Source organism: Salvia hispanica, chromosome 2 (genome assembly GCF_023119035.1).
Source record: "Salvia hispanica cultivar TCC Black 2014 chromosome 2, UniMelb_Shisp_WGS_1.0, whole genome shotgun sequence".
Classification (NCBI taxonomy): domain Eukaryota; kingdom Viridiplantae; phylum Streptophyta; class Magnoliopsida; order Lamiales; family Lamiaceae; genus Salvia; species Salvia hispanica.
Window position 1 is genome coordinate 525,144 of NC_062966.1, and position 20,992 is coordinate 546,135.

At 42.7% G+C, this 20,992-nt stretch overlaps 2 pseudogenes; one reads left to right on the plus strand and one right to left on the minus strand.

Moving 5' to 3' along the window:
• The first annotated feature begins 1,899 nt into the window (after positions 1–1,899).
• On the plus strand, positions 1,900–6,053 carry LOC125205369 (annotated as a pseudogene).
• A 440-nt stretch (positions 6,054–6,493) lies between these two features.
• LOC125205070 lies at positions 6,494–19,999 on the minus strand (annotated as a pseudogene).
• Positions 20,000–20,992: the final 993 nt, after the last annotated feature.

Sequence of the window (20,992 nt, forward strand, 5' to 3'; positions counted from 1 at the left end):
TGCTTGTTCAAGCAATGATTTCCATGGAAACGATTTCAAAGCACTCGTGTATCAGTTTATGTCAAATGGGAGCTTAGACAAATGGCTAAACCCTCAAGAAAACACACCTAAGTTGAACTTTCTTCAAAGGATCAACATTTTAATAGATGTAGCTGCTGCACTGCATTATCTTCATCACCAATGCCAAACACCTGCTGCTCACTGTATTATCTTCATCACCAATGCCAAACACCTGCTGCTCACTGTTAACTCAAGCCACATAACGTCCTTCTTGATAGCGACATGACTGCTCGTGTTGGTGATTTTGGTCTAGCCTGAGTAGTTCCCATGTTCGGAGCAAGAGAAGTTTCAGGCCAGTCCAGCTCACTTGCAATCCCAGGAACCATTGGATATACTGCTCTGGGTAACAACTAGTTCAAGAATTCACATCTAAAATCTTTATCCGAATACTCTTCGTCTTACTATAAAACTATCTAAACTTGGAGATGTGTACAGTTTTGCCTCTTGTTGCAATGATCACTACAAGGTTTATTTTTTCTTACATTTTAGAATTATCTAACACACATCATGTCTTGAAAAATAGGTCCCTTAATGTTGAGCAAGTCTGAAAGTAGAAGAGAAAATGGAATGGAAACCATCAGTACTTTTTCTCAATCCATTTTTCTTCTAAATTTGTATGGATGTCACAACTATAACTACTAGTACATTGAATAAAGTAAGGCATAGTTTGCAAGAAAAAGCATTATGTGATAATTTGTTTTTAATTAGTTGCTTTTAAAAGTTTTAAAAATATGATGCCCACATATGACATATGTATGTAAGGTGGTAGTCTCCATCATGCAGGGGTTTCCACCAAGCATGCATGCATCATTGTTTTATAATGCTAAACGACATCGCCAATATGAGAAAAAGAAAACATAAACAGATAACTGCTATTTTTCGGATGGCGGAGATTTAACCAAATTTGTAGATACAAACAACATTAGTTGGATTTTTTTTTCTGTTTCACTGAAACAAAGTTTTCTTGTAATTAATAAGAATATTTTTGGTATATTGCTGGCATCAATATTTGGTTCTTCAAATTGATGTTGTTGAAATGATGGGCAACAAACTCAAAGTGGGCAAATTATTTATTAAGTACTTTATAAATGAATTTGTTTATGTTGAAAATTGATATTATTCGCAATCATAATCTCTTTAAATGTTAATCGAGCCACATGCATCTATGTGTAATGTACAATGATAATATCATACTCTAACTGCATAAATATGAGAGGAAAAAAAAACAAAGCGTAACCATAAGGGGATATGTAACTTTCTTTCTTCGCATGCATGCGCATCCATAAAAATGTATAACTCGTTTCAAGTTGCATCACAATTCAAAATAAGCTAATTTATATCTTTTGCTAAATCAAATTAAATACTTGATCATATATAGTGTGTGAGAATATAGGATCAGCATCTTGTACTAGCGGGAATAATTCTGTTCCCACTACAACAGCACAATACATTTTTTATCTCATCAAACGCAGTAGAAATTTTGATTGGATGCATTAAACCTTGAATTGGAGGCACAAGTTAATTAATGTTTAATAATGCAGTTCTATGTCACTGATTATTAAGGCAAATTATTAGATTAGAAGTATAATAATAATCCAATCTAGTTCTGCCTTACTCAGATTGCCACCTTCAAGGAATAAAAATGCTATCTTTTCTTAGTGGCATAACACGTCAAGAAACCAACCAACATTAGCCATAATGTGATCCAAACTCCAAACTTAATGCAAACAATAGTCACTGGTGTCCATCCTTTTCATCACTGTTTGTTTTCTCAGTGTATAAAAAGGGCTATTTTCAAGAATTAGACAACATTGACACGGCCTCACATTCTTGTCTGAAATGGATGAGGAAAAACAGCAACTTGTGGGAGAGAAAAATGGAGTAGGGAGTAAGGGCATCCGCATCGCCGTCTCGATGCTGTCTCGGTCTCGTCTCGACGAGACGAGACAACATCGAGACGGCGATGCGGGATGCATGTCGTCCCGAAGAGACGAGCCGTCTCGATGCGTGACTCGTCCCGGAGAGGCCGGCCTCGAGCTGGCGAGACACGCGCGCGGCGCCACGTGGCGCGCGCTGGTGGATGGCGTGACGCCCACTCGCCGGCCCGCGAGTGGGCGTCCGAATTATGACGTCATAATTCATTTTTTTTTAAAAAAATCAATTTTTCGAATTTTTTTAAAAAAAAAAAACGGTAATATGACCGTTCAACGGTCATATTTTAAAATTTTTATTTTTTTTATTTTTTTTAATTCTATAAATACTCTTCTCATTCTCCATTTTACACACATCTATTATTCTCTCATCTCTCTTTCTTTCCTCTCCAATCACTTCTATAAAATCATTCATTTATTTTTTTCTTCTCCCAAATTTAATCCATTATGGACCCATTTGAGCAAATGCGTCGAATAATGGAAGAATCGTTGGAAGAAGATCGACGTAGGGAGGAGGAAGCCGCCGCGCCTCCTCAAAGGCGACCCCAGACTTACATCCATCGTAACCGGAAGGAAGCCGCCGCAAGGTTGGAACGTGATTACTTCAGTCGGAACCCGGTATGAGGAGATATCTACTTCCATCGCCGTTGCAAAGGCATCCGGGACAGCCTTCACCGACGAATTTCTGAAGAAGCCAACCACCGCAGATTGTCAGTTTCTGCTCCAACTTCACGAACAAGTGCACGGATTCCCCGGGATGCTCGGGAGTGTCGATTGCATGCATTGACAATGGAAGAATTGCCCTGTGGCGTTGAGGGGGTCATACACGAGCGGCCACAAAGGCACCCACCCCACCGTTATACTCGAGGCCGTCACCGACTACCGGCTATGGATTTGACATGCGTATTTCAGGGTCCCCGGCTCGAACAACGATGTCAACGTGCTCAACAATTCCGACCTCTTCAGCAATGTTCTGAATGGTAAAGCACTGGCATCAACTTCATCACTAACAATCGCCAGTATAAAATGGGGTACTATCTTGCCAACGACATCTATCCGAAGTGGCCAACCTTCGTGAAGACGTTCAACAGGCATGCGAAAGAAAAGCAGTCTCTTTTTGCGCAGAAGCAAGAGGCTGCTCGCAAGGATGTGGAGAGAGCGTTCGGGGTTCTCCATGCTTGATTCAACATTATCAAAACCCCGGCTCGACAGTGGTTTATGGAGAATATGGTTGACATCATGTATACGTGCATAATCTTGCACAACATGATTGTCGCCGACGAAGGACCTGAGGCGGGAAATTGGTTCGACCCTGAAACCCCGGGAAGCTCAACCGCAAGTAGTCCGCCTCGAAGAGGAGTGCATCCGTCTTTGCAAGAGCGGTTGTCTATTCGGGCAAAGATACGTGATTCTACCGCCCACGCCCAACTCCAGGAGGATCTAATGGAGCACATTTGGGCAAAATTTGGCAACCGTTAGATAATCGTCACTAGAGAACTCCTTCTTCTACTTCTTTGCCTCCATTTTTTTTATTTGAATTTAAGTGTGCAATTTGTAATTTCTAGTTTTTTAAATTATGTCTTTTTTATTTTTTTAGGTATTTAAATTGTAATTTTATTTTATTTAATGAAGTGTGTTTTTATTAATTGAATTTGTTGGAAATAAAAATAAAAAATGAAATTGAATGAATAGTTAAAGGATGAGATGGTCAATAAACGAAAGTAAACAAATTCATGGGGAAGATGAGCTCGAGAGTAGACTGCTATTTTAGTGAAATAACTCTGTATTCAAAATCAGTCAAACATTACATCAGGGGCTATCCATATATATATGTCCACATACAGAGAGATCCAAAATACATCCAACAACCTAATCAAGCACATGCTGCCACGATATCCCTCCAAGTCTTGTTGTGGTCCTGCATTCCACATGTAGCCTTCACAGCTGCAGTAGGAGGATCTTGTGCTTGACACACTCCATCCACACTCTCTAGGACAGTAGGCACTGTTTCATTGGTGATGGTAGCTGACTGGACAAAGTGATCCTCATCATCATGTTCCTTAACAACAACTCTATGATCTTTCCTTGAGACACTCCTAATAGTCAAGAGATGGAGGGATGCATGTGACGTCTCTTAGTTAAGAGATGAGCTGAAAAGTACAGTGGGGCCCATGAATAGTGAAGGGATGAGACGGTTAAGAGACGGATAAGAGACAGAGATGCGGATGGCCTAAGCTGCAGCTTACAGTGGATGAGGTGGTGGAGGAATATGTGGGGTCGTTCGGATTCTCGCAGCTTGTGCAGGTAATCTTGGTGTCCCTGGCTAGGATATTCGCTTCCCACTGCACCCTTGTCACCATCTTCACAGATGCTCAACCACAGTCATGGCGGTGCATTGGCCGCGAATGTGGTGGCACAACGGCTGCTTCTGTTTGTGGGTTGAAGCCGGGGACTTGGGAGTGGAGTGGTGGGAGTACAAGCTACAAGCTCCACCAATTGCTGAATGGGGGCTCGTGTGTGACCGTAGATTTCTCGCTGCTCTGCCAACGTCGGTTTACTTCCTTGGTTCCCTCATAGGTTTCCTCCTTTTACCCACTTGTTATTTGTCTCACTGCTAAAAAGAGACGGAAAGAATATTAAACTTTGCATAAATGGGAGTTAATAATGTTAAGGCATCATGCATGAAGAAAAGGTCTTTTTAACCAGTTTTTCTGAATGAGTTTGACCGTACGTGTTAACAGGCTCTGCAATGTTTGGCCGCTTGGCGGATGGATGCTTAGGGCGGAAAAGAGCAGTGCTTGCTTCATGTCTCCTAACCGCTGCTACCATTTTCCTAACTTCCTTCTCCCCAAATATATGGATTTACTCTCTTCTCCGTTGTGCAAACGGCTTCTCCAGAGCAGGCACCGGTATATGCTGCCTGATGCTCTCGACAGAAACCATTGGCCGGAAATGGCGCGGTCAAGTTGGCCTAGTTGGATTTTTCTTCTTTGCAGCGGGGTTTCTGTCTATCCCCCTGATTGCTTATCCGACCAGAACTTGTTGGAGAAGTTTGTACAGGATTATTTCAATCCTTCCACTCGTTTACTCAGTCTTTATACTAATGCCCTTTGTAGCAGAGTCTCCGAGGTGGCTACTCGTGAGGGGAAGAAGTGAAGATGCTCTTGATGTGTTGAGGAGGTGTGCTAGAATCAATAGAAGAGAGTTGCCCCCGAATCTAAGTCTCCGGGAGCCATCGTCTATGAATGAGAAAATGGTCTCAGGCAAAGGAGAAAATAAAGCCTCACCTATTGAGAGACTGTGGAATACTAGATGGGCTGTGAGAAGGATGACAATGGTTATGCTCACAGGTTTTGGGATTGGTTTCGTTTACTATGGTGTTCAGCTCAACGTTGAAAACCTTAACTTCAACCTGTACTTTACTGTTTCCATAAACGCGATGATGGAGATCCCAGCTGTTTTCATAGGCAGTGTGATGCTCACCTTCACAAACCGCCGCCTGCTCTTCTCTGCCTCGGCGTTTCTCACCGGAATTTCTTGCATCCTCTGCATGATTTTCTCAAGAACAGGAGACAAGCATGGAAACGAGATATCATCAAGGAAAAGAGGAAGCTTACCTCAACTGATGATCGAGGCAGTTGGTTTCATGGCAGTTTCGACTGCATTTGATGTGCTGTACATCTCCTGCGTGGAGCTGTTCCCTACAAACGTGAGGAACTTCTGTGTTTCCATGTTGAGGCAGTCAATGATGCTGGGGGCCTCGATTTCTCCCCTGCTGGTTGTGTTTGGCAGATCGAGCCCGTCTCTTTCTTTCCCCGTATTTGGGGTTCTGTCCATAATCAGTGGCTTTATGAGCTTGTGGCTCCCCGAAACCAGGAATTCTCCTCTCTATGAAACTCTGGAGCAACAAGAAGAGCAAGAAATGTTAGAATCCGAGTTTTCGGATATTGGAATGGAAATGGGCAAGAACCTGCAAATGTAAATGTAAATGTGTATCACTGCACCATACTTGTAGTTTCTCCTTAGAAACAGAAGACCAAAGCAGCAGCATCCACAACGCTGCTCAAATTTGTACAGTTTGAATGGTGTATGCATAGAGTTTTAAATCAAGTAAAGAAAACTTCATTCAATATATTTGAATAAAGTCACTATACGCGAAAATGAACACTATCGTCATGATTCATCGGTAAATGGTAAACTTCGAAAGAAAAAAGTTAATGGAATTTATCATCCACACTATAATACTCGAGAAAAATTCAATCTGAGGCATAAAACATCAAGATTCACACCAGAGATACACCTATATATATAAGATCATAAAGAAATGAGTCTTGCATGCCACAATCTGGTATATATATATAAAGCTCAGACAGGAAGGAACCTCGAGACGTACAAGCCCTTCTAGATAGTACATGACCAATAACACAAACTTGTTACAAGGCATTATCATGTGTAGATGAATGATGCAAGAACAATAACATTCTAGTTTGCAGAATTGAAATTCAACAGGAGATGAGTTGTTCCTGGACAAAGCTTGCAACATCATGAAGCAAGAGATGAAAGTCGGGCAGTTCAGGGAATGCATAGAAAGCATGGAATGCATTTGGATAGTGAACCACCAAAACTCGTTTCCCACAAGTCCTCAGCCACTCAACATACCGTCTCTGCCAATCCTGCAACGGAACAAGCCCTCCAACAACCACCAAACAAGGCGGAAAGAGGAGGAGGTCGGTGACATCTCTGCCAGTGCCACACACATTAGCCGCAGGATGGTCTCTATCCGCCCCCTCCGGCAGAAAGTCCCTCCAGTATTCTATCCATCCGCCCAGGCACCTTGGTGAGCCTCACCTCAGACTCGGTGCGTTCCTCGCCTCCGAAAAAGGGCTGCAGGCCAAGCAATCCAACGATCCCTCATCACACCAAACTGCTTGGAAGAATCCTCCGACAGAAACAGCTTCAATCTTGTCACACTGGCAGTGCCACTGCACCCGATTCATTCATTCTCCAACCTCAAAAATTGAATTCAACCCCTAATTTTTGTTCTTGGGGAAAACCTTGTAGAAGACCAATTTGACTTGATCGATATTGTTTATCAGAAAAATTAAAAAAATTTAGTAAAAATGTCAAAAGTTCAAGCAAAAAATAAGACAAGTTTATCGAAAATCACAAATTCACCAACTGCATTTAAAAAAATTACAGATTATGGCGTCCGATCAAAAACCAACTGCATTTAAAAAACTATATGCAGCGGACTGAAAAAGAAATTAGTATTACTAGTACCTAACATGAAAAAGAAATTAGTACAAGCAAATAACAATAAATAAGAAACTAAAAAATACTATAGAGTATTTCAATGAAAGCTATCCATTTGCTCTTCTTGTTCCTCTTCTTCATCACCTTGTTCTCCCAAATAAGCTTCACAAACACGGCCACAACGTCATCAATCTCTTCGTCCCCCTTGAGCCGGAGCTTCTCCCTCATCGAAACAGCACTCTTCCTGATCCCCTCGTCGCCCACCACACGTCGTATGACCTCAGCCACGACCTCCTTCTCGAGCCTCCCACGGCCGTCCCTGACCACCTCCACGCCGACCCCAACCAGCTCCACCAACCTAGCATTGAGGGGCTGGTCAATGTGCATAGGGTGTATCCGGTGGCGCCCCTCCTACTAGGACCTCCACTAGCCCTTCCCACAAAAACTGTCTGCCACGTCAGCACTAGCCCTTCCCATTGCACTAGGACTTCCCGCAATAAAATTAATAAATTCACAATTAAAATTAAAATTTACGGAATTAAAATTTCGACACGAGCCATATTTATAGAGTTTTTTTAAAAAAAAAAAAAAATTAATTTCGGTGGGACGTCCTACCCACGCCACAGTGCCGGACGTCAGGTAGGACGTCGGGCTGAGGGGCGAGGCCATCCGACCGGCACTCGGGACGGGCGTGGGCGCCCTTCCCCCTCCCTACGGCGGACGTCGGGTCGCCCGTCGGCGACGGGCGAACGGGAAGGGCGATGGTGGAGACACCCATAGGCATAGCTATGATGGGAACACCAAATTTCATGCTCTCCATCATTGAGCTACATCCACAATGGCTCACAAAACCCCCCACAGTCTCATGCCCTAGAATCTGTGCCTGTGGGGCCCACCCTTCAACTACCAAACCCCTTCCCTCAACCCTCTCAAGAAACCCTAGTGGCAAGGAATCTTCTAGAACAATCTTGTTACCATCCTCCCTTTTGGGAAACCTAATCACCCATATGAAGTTGAAGTTGGAAAGCTCCAAGCCATGAGCAAGCTCTAGAAGATCTTCCTTGGTAAGAAAATATTCACTCCCAAAAGAGACAAAAACAGTGGATTTTTTTTTTCCTTTTTGTCCAACCAATTGATCAATTCATGGCTGCTATTAATGGAAGTAGTACCTTGGTACAGGATCGGGGTTGCCGGAGGTAGGAACGGCCACCGGGATTGCACCTACGCGAATAGAGCTACGCGGGAAAAGTATATGAGAGGAAGAAGGGGAGTTTGGCATTAATTCTCAAATCATAAGAAAACAATACAATGGAAAATGCAGCTCATATATTGAGCATGCATCGTACATTTCATCACAGCTCAACAACTAACTAACTATCTATTCTCTACTTCGCGCTCACGGCGTGATTTCATCCCATTCAATCCACGTGCCCATGTAACCATGAACACTTATTTAGCTTGATTCCCTCGTGCGCTTATTGAGAAGCTCTACCACGTATCAAATCTCCCCCTCTCAAAATAAACCTTGACCTCAAGGTTTAAAATGAGGAAACCTCTCCTGCAGATCATGTAAGTACTCCCATGTGGCATCTTCCGGAAAGGAATTAGCCCAATGAACAAGGACCTGCGTAGCCGGACGATTGCCTCGTTTCACCAACCTACGCTCCAGTATCTGCACAGGCTCGAGAAATGTCGAGTTTCCCACTGCAGGCAAAGAGGCATGAAGCTGATTCAAGGGCCCCATCTTCCTTTTCAATTGTGAGACATGGAAGACAGGGTGGATTTTGCAGTCAGCCGGTAACTGTAATTTATAGGCTACTTCCCCCATTTTGTCCACCACTTTAAAAGGACCAAAGTAGCGAGGACTCAGCTTGTGGAATTGACGGCCGCGCAGTGTGTTCTGCCGATAAGGCTGGAGTTTCAAGTATACCCAGTCGCCTATCGAAAACTTCCTCTCCGAGCGATGTTTATCATGTTGTTGCTTCATACGCCGTTGTGCGCGCAGGAGGTGATGCTTCAGAACCTCCATCATAGAATCACGAGTGATCAGGCTTTCATCCACATCATGCACTGTCGACGTTCCTCTGAAATAAGGAATATGGATTGGTGGGGGGTACCCATACAGAGCTTCAAATGGGGTCATCTCTATAGCAGAATGGAATGATGTGTTATACCAAAACTCAGCCAAGCTCAACCATTTACTCCATGTAGTTGGCTGATCCCCACACATACAACGTAAATAAGTCTCTAAGCACCTATTCACTACCTCGGTTTGGCCATCGGACTGAGGATGGTACGCCGTAGACATGTGTAATTCGACCCCTTGGAGTTTAAAGAAATCAGTCCAGAATTGACTCATGAAAACCTTATCTCTGTCTGATAAGTATGGTAGGCAATCCATGTAGCTTAAATACAGAATCAAGGAATGTTTGAGCGACAGTCAGGGCCGTATATGGGTGAGTAAGACTCAAGAAATGAGCATACTTAGTAAGTCGATCAACCACCACTAGAATAGAAGATTTACCATGTGATAGGGGAAGACCCTCAATGAAGTCAAGGCTAACATGAGACCAGGCCTCATCAGGTATTGGAAGAGGCTGTAATAAGCCGGGGTAAGCACTATTGTCATACTTAAAGCGTTGACACACATCGCATTCATTGATATACTTCCTTATATGCTTCTCCATATGAGGCCAATAAAAAAGAGAGGTGAGCCTTTTATAAGTAGCTAATATCCCAGAGTGACCGGCTGTACTAGAATTATGAAATAAATGGATAAGCTTCAGTCGCAAGGCCTCATCATCTCCAACCACCAACCTACCTTTCCTCCTCAACTGAGCCCCTCTCCAAGAAAACTTAGAATTCTTTTTAGGTCCTGCTGCAGCTCCCTGATCAGATTTTGTAGCAGAGGGTCAGAACTCCAAGTCGCCTCTATCATAGGATATAAGTCTGTAGAGACAGCAGTAATGGCCATACAAAATACCTCAGAGGAGTGGACCCTAGATAGAGCATCTGCAACAATATTTTCAGAACCCTTCTTATAAGTAATCTCAAAATCAAAAGCCATGAGTTTAGAAAGCCAACTCAATTGGCCCAGTGTGGTGAGCTTCTGTTTCAAAAGGTGAGCTAAGGTTTTATGATCTGTACGCACTTCAAACGGTTGATGACCCAAATAATGGCTCCAATGTGTCACAGCAAAAACAATAGCCAATAGTTCCTTATCATAGACTGAGAGAAGCTTGTGTTTGGGAGACAGAGAATTTCTAATAAAAGCAAGTGGATGGCCTTGCTGCATTAACACAGCCCCAATACCATAACTTGAAGCATCCGTTTCTATAACAAAAGGGAGGGAGAAGTCAGGTAGAGCTAAAACCGGGGGTGACACCATAGCCTTTTTCAACTCCAAAAAAGCTTCATCAGCAGCCTCACTCCAAATGAAGGCATCTTTCTTTAATAAATCAGTAAGAGGTCGGCTGATCATCCCATAATTTCTGATAAATTTCCTATAATATCCGTCCAAGAAATCCCCTGAGTTTAGAAATATCAGTAGGTGTTGGCCAATCCTGCATGGCTTTGAGTTTCTTAGGATCAGTTGCTACCCCTTCTTTGGATATGATGTGGCCTAAGTACTCAATCCTTTCTTTAGAAAATTCACATTTACTTCTTTTAGCAAAGAGAGAATGCTCCTTCAGCTTAGCAAACACTTGCTCTAAGTGATGCAAGTGAGTCTCACAGTTATCACTGTATACAAGTATGTCATCAAAGAATACTAACACAAACCTCCTCAAATAAGGTCTGAAAATGTCATTCATCAAGCTTTGAAAAGTTGCAGGAGCATTGGTAAGCCCAAAGGGCATCACAGCAAACTCATAATGTCCATCATGTGTTCTGAAAGCGGTTTTAGGGATATCTTTCACCTCCATTCGAATAGATCAATTTTAGAGAAGACTGAAGCACCATGTAACTCTTCTAGCAGTTCCTCAATCAAAGGGATTGGGTACTTATCCTTAACAGTGAGCTTGTTCAACCTCCTATAATCCACACACATCCTCCATGTCCCATCCTTTTTCTTCACAAGTACCACCGGGGAAGAAAAAGGGCTTGTACTTGGTTGAATAAAGCCTTGTTGCAATAAGTCTGCAACCTGTTTTTCAATGATATCCTTCTGCATGGCTGTATGTCTGTAAGGTCTGCAATTCACCGGGGAAGCTCCATTGTTGAGGACAATCTGATGGTTATGTGACCTCATAGGGGGAAGAGTAGTAGGCTCTGTAAATACCTCAGACTGATTATCAATGAAAGCCTCGATGAACTGAGGAATAGCCTGTGAATCATCCTCTGAACCAGCCATAGTTAGCAGCTCCGAATGGCCTTCATGGTTGACCTTAATACAGCATAATTGGATGCCATCCTCATGAGTAAGCAATTTATCCATCTCTTTTCTCAGATACTTCAGCTACATTCTGATTGGATTGACCCCCTCGTAGCAGAAATCTCCTCCCATTCAGTTTAAACTCCATAGTTAGTGTCTTAAAGTTCCATTGAATGGCACCCAGAGTTTCAAGCCATTGAATTCCCAATACCATATCACAGTTGAAGGAGCTGGCAGCGGAAGCACTCATATAAATCAATTACATAATAATCAGATCTATTTAGCAGATTATTTAGACAAAACCTATTCGCGTAATTATCACATATATCATGCTCATAACTTGAATTAATCATGCTTTAAGAATAATGAAACCTAAAACATGCTTTTCTACGGAGCAGAAAAATACCTAATTAATTCTCCAAAGAATTGAAGATGGCTAGCTTCTTCTCCACGTGATGCTTTGAGTACTAGACCACAAATCTTCTCTCTGGTTCCCGAACTGTATCTCAATATCAGTGTGTGCTGATCTTACTAGAATACTACGACTTAAATAAAGAAGACAGAAGAAATCCTCTTTGGAATAGGAGATGAATTCGAAAATTCCTACAGCTGGGGAAGCTGAAATTTTCGAAAAATACAAATAAAATTGTGTTATTTCTGTCTCCTTTATTCTCCTATTTATATTAAGTTCCTTTTGGGCCCAGACAGAGATCTATGGAAGGTTTTGGATATGGGCTCATCCAATTTACTTTTTACTAATTAAATTGAACCCACAATTTAATATAAGTTATAATTGGAATATTACGAGCAGCCACTACAGAAGTAATATTGAACTCTCCCCATCCAAATCCAAAATTACAAGTAATCCGGGTTTCCGTTTAACTTTCATTTCCCGTGCTTAAGATTAAAATGTCCATTAATTAATTAATGTCTGCTATTGACTTAATTAGCTAACTTCTTATTAATTCCAAGAGTGGACTCAGCATGAAACGCTTATTTATTATTCATAGAGTAATCAAACTCCAACTAGCTAGGTTCCGAATAATAAAACCTTGTTTCGCACTCCTCTTGAGCACATTATCAAATGAGACTCTCCTCGTGCACGAGTCAATATAATAGCAATCCTAGCACCGCTAGATATTGATCACCACTACCCAATATATCGGGATAATTGGGTTACGAAAAACCCGCACCATTTGATAAGTCAAAGTAGTGCATAATCAATACCGTATGCTCAATGCTAACCTACATTGATTAAGAAACAAATATTATCAAGACCTCGCCTTTCAGTAGATAGCCCAAGGACAAGTCTTGCTGTTAGATCCGTTCAGTGCTATACCACACCAATGTCATCTTATTTCAGTAAGGCTTAGAAATATGCGGACTGACATTGCAACCTTTCTCGATGGATAATCAAATTCCATCTAGGTTGTGAAATTCATCTTTTTTTTTGTTTAGAACTGACCGTGTTACCTTAAAGTGGACGACGCCCACAACCGGTCTACTAAAACAAAGACTTAGACTTTGTTAAATTAACTTATACATTTAAACATGCATTAACATCCATTAAATGTAAAGCATAACAATATATGACAAAAAATAATCTGTTTTATTCCTTGGAAAATAAAATAAGAGTTTTACAGTATTCAATCACTCGAAACGTGATTTCTAGTATACAAACTCTAACAACAGTTGCCACGAGGAAGCAGCAAAACATCATTAGTAAATGGAGTACCCCTCAACATCCATTTCATTCCCTTACACATTGAGTCACACTCTAGGCTATTACCATCTGCTACATCTACCATCACAGATTTTACTCGCGTGAGTTGAAGTCCCAACTTCTTAGCTAACTGAATGTCCAAAAAATTGTGCGTGCTCCCAGAATCAATGAGAATATGCAAAGCCTTCCGGCCAACTCTGCCTGTGATTCGCATAGTTTTGTACCCTTTAGAAGTTGAGCCACTTATAGCATGAATTGAAATTAGAGGATTATCATCCTCCGGAACTTCTTCATCAATATTATTGCTACTTGGATCCAGCTCCTCAATCCCATCCTCAATCTCCAACAAATAAAGTTGTTTCTTAGCACATCTATGCCCCCACTCGAATTTTTCATCGCATCCATAGCAGAGTCCCTGAGCTCTTTTCACATCCATTTCCTCAGGGGTCAAATAACGGCGGCTCTTAATTTTTGGTACAATAGGAGTAGGGAGTAAAGGTGAGGTATTAGATTTATTAGATTCCCCACCATAGACACCAAAATTACCTCGTTTAGGAGCTTGAGAAAACCCCTCCCTCGCCGGAGCAGACGACTCCCGAAGTCTAGCGAGGGCGTAAGCATGGATAAGTGTTTGGGGCATGAATAAGCGAACAACCTTTTGTATATGAGGACGTAACCCATTGATAAAGTGGCTGATAGCATGACTCAGGGATAGACACACGACCCAAAAGCAGCTCAAATCGATCATGATAGTCGGCAAACGAACCTGATTGCTTGAGTGACGGTAGCTCTGTCATCGGATCACCCAAGAGATGATCACCAAACCGACCCTCCAGTGCTTGGAGAAACAGAGGCCACGGTGTCGCCATGGGTTGGTCCTGATATTTTGCCCAATTTTGAAACCATTGCCACGCACGACCTTCGAAGTTGATGATCGTGAGACGGACTTTAGATTCCTCCGGTGTGAGATCCACCGTGAAAAAATGGTCGCATCGAATGATCCACCCAGCCAGATCCTCACCAGAGAAGTGAGAAAACCCCACTTTCGACTGACGCGTCGCAAAGTATTGTTGTTGTCTCGCCTGAAATCCACCAGCCCCACCCGGAGGTTGTGCTGGACCACCACCACCAGGAGTCACAAATCGATTCATGATCTCATTCTGCTGGAGTTGCAGAGCTAAGAATTCCTCACAAAGCTGACGCAGTGATAGATCGTGCGCTGATTCAGATTGATCGCGGATTTTGTCGAACTCCACTCGTCGGCGATCGGCATCCGCTAGTTTGTTGGTCAGATCCGTCATCGCAGCAGTAAGCATTTCCTCGAGACGGCGAGTATCGCCGGAACGTGTTTCCACCATAGGATCGGTGGAACTGATACCACTTGGTACAGGATCGGGGTTGCCGGAGGTAGGAACGGCCACCGGGATTGCACCTACGCGAATAGAGCTACGCGGGGAAAGTATATGAGAGGAAGAAGGGGAGTTTGGCATTAATTCTCAAATCATAAGAAAACAATACAATGGAAAATGCAGCTCATATATTGAGCATGCATCGTACATTTCATCACAGCTCAGCAACTAACTAACTATCTATTCTCTACTTCGCGCTCACGGCGTGATTTCATCCCATTCAATCCACGTGCCCATGTAACCATGAACACTTATTTAGCTTGATTCCCTCGTGCGCTTATTGAGAAGCTCTACCACGTATCATACCTTCTTGGACTAGGGCACCAATAGGCACAACCTTTTTCCCAAGCAATTCAGCCAAGTAGTCACTATACTTGGCCTCAATCTCCCTAAACCCCTTGATCAAAACGGCGCCGTTCGAGCGGCGCACCCCGGCAAACGCGTTCCTCCGGACCCCCTCGTCCGCCGCGAGCAGGCGGTCACGGTGGACGAGCTCGTACTCCCGATAGTATATCTCCGGGAAGGGGAAGTCGTCCTCGGCCGCCGCGGGGGAGAAGAAGTGGAAGAGGTAGGCGTTCATGGTGGCGCTGCTGGTAATGAACTCCACCGCGGGGACGCCGTGCTCCGCGGCCACGAGCGGGGCCCACGGCTGGAGGAAGTCGTAGACGAGGAGGTCGGGGCGGACTGTCAAAACATATCAAATGTAGAGAAGATTGGGAGAATAATATCAAATGGAGAGAAGATTGGGAGAATAATTGGAGAGTAATTGATTGCATTATTGTCCTAGAAAAGATTGATTACAATTGATTGTGTTTTCCATAGATAGCATATCTTCACACCTATATAATGAGGTGTTGAAATACATTGTCAGAAACAACAGAAATAAAATAAACCATCTTCTACTCTAAACGCTTTTCCAATATGCATTGCCCTATGAAGCTCGCCTCTCTCGATTACCATCTTTAAGATGGTATCAGAGCAAGTTCATTCGGGACTGAGACTCAGAAAATTATCATCACAGTCTCGAATACCTTTCCCAGCCTTTTGAATCCTGCAAAAACCCAACCAACAATATGTCAGATTCTGAATCTGATAATCCTCCAAAAACCAACCAACCTATAACACTTTCAGCCGAACAATTCGCTGAATTTATGAGACTGAGCATGTCTCAGAAAAACCAAAATCAACAGCCTTCATCAATTGAATCACTAGGCGAGGTGCGCCTGGCAGAAAAACTCAACGGGGATAATTATCCCTTATGGGCAAAACTGATGAGAAGGGTCATCCGTGGGAAGGGTCTGGCATCTCACGTAACCGGAGTTACAGATCCTCCCCCACCGACTGACCCAAACTATAATCGATGGCAGCAGCGGGACGATTGCTGCTTCAACTGGATCATAAACAACATCGACGCCAGCCTCGTCAACGAGGTCTCCCAATACGAAACAGCCTACGACTTGTGGGACAGTCTGGCCACAACGTATGGAAGCGGTGCCGACAAATTCCAGATTTCAGACCTGCACAGACAAGCTTACAGTATCAGACAAGGAGAGTTATCACTAGAGAATTTGTGGCAAAAGCTTCAAGATCTATGGATCTCAATTGACACTAGGGATCCAAATCCGATGGAGGACCCATCTAGCATCGAAAAATACAACCAGAACACACAGAGGCACAGGTTGTACCAATTTGTATGGGCATTAGATGACCTCCGATATGGAAAAATCAAGAGGGAGATCCTAAATATGGATCCGATACCAACTGCAAGAAAGGCATACGGGCTAGTCAGACGAGAATCCGTCAACGAAAAGCTACTCAATCCCGAAACGAAAGAAACCGGGATCGGAGTGGGACTTGCGGTATTCGATAGAAGTCGAACACCCATCGTACAAAATCACCAACCACCAAGAAACCCTAACTACCGGAGGGAAGAAGACAAGAGTAAATTGATTGTGGGGTGACAGACACAATTTCGTTTGAAGCCTCAGATTTCGTATCTATCTCCACTTCCAAAAAATCCTATGTCCAAACTGCCAGTGGAGACCTAGCACAAGTCATGGGCGCGGGCACAATTAATATTTCGCCCACTCTATGTCTCTCTAATTGTCTTTATGTTCCGTCATTATCACACAAGCTCCTATCCATTAGTCATGTGACTAAAGAGCTGAACTGTAAATTACTAATGCAACCTCAATTTTGCATGTTGCAGGATATCAAGACGGGGACGATAATTGGGCGTGGCACTGAGCGATGCGGACTGTACTATGTGGACGAGATAACCCAACAGAGTGCTGCAATGATGCTGACTCCCGGACCAACAGACAGACAGGCTTGGCTTTGGCATCGTCGGTTAGGGCACCCATCTTTAGGATATTTTCGCCTACTTTTTCCTGAATTAGCTACTTCTATGAAATCTTTTCATTGTGATACTTGTGTTTTGGCCAAAAACCATAGACATTCTTTCAAGTTGAACAATACGAGAATGAAATCTCCTTTGACTTTGATACATTCTGATGTCTGGGGTCCTGCCCCTATCACTGGGGGCCAAGGTTTTCGTTACTTTGTACTTTTTATTGATGACTACTCTCGCATGACTTGGATCTATTTCTTGAAACATAAACATGAAGTGTTTGATAAGTTCGTAGAATTCTATAACCTTATTCAAACTCAATATAACCACAAAATCCAAATCCTTAGGTCCGACAATGGGGGAGAATTCGTCAATAGTAAAATGCAAGAATTTTTTAGGATAAAGGGACTAGTCCACCAAACCCCGTGTGCATACACCCCGGAACAAAATGGGGTGGCCGAAAGGAAAAACCGATACATCCTCGAAATTACCCGAGCCCTCTTGATTGAATCCAGAATACCTAAATCCTTTTGGCCTGAGGCTATAGCTACCGCAGTATATCTCATAAATCGCCTACCTACCGGAATACTCAACTTTAAAACCCCCTTAGACACCTTTTCCCAGTATTCGGATGCTCGGTCATTGTCCATATCCCAAAACACGAACGTTCCAAATTTGATCCTTGTGCCCTCAAACGTGTCTTCCTTGGCTATGGGAAAAATCAAAAGGGTTACCGTTGCTATGACCCGACAACCCGTCGGATACACACCACCATGAATTGTGACTTTGTGGAGGGGGAATACTTCTACAGCCAATCTAGTAGTCAGGGGGAGACACAACCATCAGACAATAGTCCAAACAATGACCTCCTAGATTGGCTACCAGATATTGAGGACCACCACTTAGGGGGAGAGCCACATCCAAGGGAACACCAGACAGGGGGAGAGTCACAGCCAAGTCCTGTCACAGACGTTGGTCCACCTGAGGAAGTTAGTGGCACCGCCGGGTCGTCAAATCCTGTAATACAGGACGGAGAACAAAGTGACATTGTCCGGCCATCAACCTCGGCTTCGATTCCTGAGGTAAACAGTTCAGATTTTGATAATATGCCTTCAGAACAGACTAATCTTGATAGTGGCAATATTGAGGAGTGTGGAGCCAGTGGAAGAAGTGGAGACACATGTGACCCATACGAGTTACCCCTAAGGAGTACAAGAGGAATCCCTCCTCGACGATACTCACCAGACTGGAAAGGGAGAAAAGCAAAATACGCTGTATCAAATATTGCTCAAGGTCACCTGTCAGAAATGGCCCGGGCTTTTGAAGCTGCCCTATATGAGGATGAAGAAATTCCACAGTCATTTGAAGAGGCCAGTAAACACAAACATTGGAGAGAAGCCATGAAGAAGGAGATAGATGCCCTAGTAAAAAATGGCACCTGGGAGAAATGCACGTTACCAAAAGGGAAAAAGGCCGGTTGGATGTCGATGGATATACACCATAAAAAGAAGAGCAGATGGTTCAATCGAGAGATACAAGTCGAGACTAGTGGCAAAAGGCTACACTCAAGTATATGGAGTAGATTATGAAGAAACATTCTCCCCAGTTGCGAAGATGGAGACTGTGCGAGCCTTACTATCTGTAGCAGTATGCAAAGACTGGCAACTTCACCAGTTCGACGTGACCAATGCCTTTCTTCATGGAGAGCTAGACAAGAACAAGGAAGTGTACATGGAAGTTCCACCTGGGTTCACTGATGGGTTTGGAGAAGGAGAAGTCTGTCGACTACAGAAGACCTTGTATGGTTTGAAGCAGTCTCCACGGGTCTGGTTCGGAAGATTCTGCCAAGCAATGTTCAAACATGGGTTCCAACAAAGCCATTCCGATCACACACTCTTCACAAAAAGGAGAGGCAACAAGATAACATGTCTGATCATTTATGTCGATGACATGATCATCACTGGGGACGATGTAGAAGAAATCCAGAGTTTAAAGGAAAACTTGTTTAGAGAATTCGAGATGAAAGACCTTGGCGCGAAGCATGTGGAAGTTGATCGGCACTTCATCAAAGAAAAACTAGATGGAGGAATTATTGAATTCCCCTTTGTCCGTTCTGAAGAACAACTTGCAGACATATTGATCAAAGCAATTCATCCAAAGGTCTTTAAAGAAATATTGGGCAAGTTAAGCATTGGAGATACCATTGCTCAACTTGAGGGGGAGTGTCAAAGCATATCAAATGTAGAGAAGATTGGGAGAATAATATCAAATGGAGAGAAGATTGGGAGAATAATTGGAGAGTAATTGATTGCATTATTGTCCTAGAATAGATTGATTACAATTGATTGTGTTTTCCATAGATAGCATATCTTCACACCTATATAATGAGGTGTTGAAATACATTGTAAGAAACACAGAAATACAATAAACCATCTTCTACTCTAAACGCTTTTCCAATATGCATTGCCCTATGAAGCTCGCCTCTCTCGATTACCATCTTTAAGACGGACTTGGGAAAGGACGCGGCGGAGCTCGGGGGCGGCCATGTCGAGCGTCTCCTTGAGGGCGTCCATGTGCTCGGGGGGGAGGCCATTGGTGGTGTGGAGGCGGCGCGGGAGGAGCGTCTCGGGGAGGTGGAGGACGACGCGGCGGATGGAGTGCTGGTGATCCTTCTCGATGGATTTGAAGTTGGCGGCGGTGGAGCAGAGGTGGACGACGAAGTTGCGGCGGGAGAGGCGCTTGGCGAGCTCGAGGTAGGGGGAGATGTGGCCGTGGGCGAGCCATGGGAACATTAGGATGTTTAATGGAGAATCCATGACAACTTTTTTTTTTTTAGAGAAGAAATTTTTGAGTGTGTGATGAAGTTCTTGAGATGGTGTTTTATAGATCGAGTGTCGCAATGTTTCCATATTAATCTTTTGTGTGAATATTTCTTACCTAGAATTCGTTTGTTTCATTATTCGATTAAGATAGCACAATATTTCACTTTTTTATGTTTCTATGTGAGCACAAATTTTGGAGGAAATTTTTTAGAATCGTGGATGGATTTAGAAAATGACTATGGTAAGTCTATAGTAGGAATATTTCCTCCTAATTTAGGGTTTATATGTGATTCGAAATCGATGAATTAGTTTTGGTAATACGAATTTTTTATTCATTATTTCACCAGAGATAATTCTTTTTAAGTTTTGGGGAAATTTTCCATATTTTAGAATTATGAATAGAATTAGATTCAAAATTTGACACACCAATTCATATTGGCATATGGTATGTCTATAGTAGGGAATATTTTCTCCTAATTTAGGGTTGATATGTGATTCGAAATGGATGAATTAGTTTTTTATTATTGAATAAATAAAATCAATGCATGGTTGAGAGTCCATTGTGTATATTCCGAGAAAATATATTCGTGGTTTATGGAGTATATTTTGCAAAATCTTTGTTTTATCCAAAGAGATCTTGATGTGGGTATGATGATCAAAGAATCAGCTTATTTATAGAGTTATATACGCCTTATATATGGAATTTTTAGAGCAACCGTAACTTTTAACTGTAACCATTATTTTCCCTTGTGCCCTATTTACCGCAACTTTATTCTCTTTAAGAACTAGGGCTTTTTTTGTGTGTGTATGTGTGTTACTTGAATAGAATTTAATTAAGAGAGTGAACAATTATATTTGGAATGAGAATGCCTTAATGATCTCTTGATTTTGTTGTGGAAGGGCTAGGAAAATTTGTGAGAAACCGAGTCTCGGCCGTTTAGGCTGCAGGTAGAGGCCCAATCAAAACAATGGGCCAGCCAAAACCCAAACCCAAAATATTGGATAGGCCAATTTATATCAATTAAAACACTTTGGATCTCGATTACATATAGACAATCACACTTTAACAACT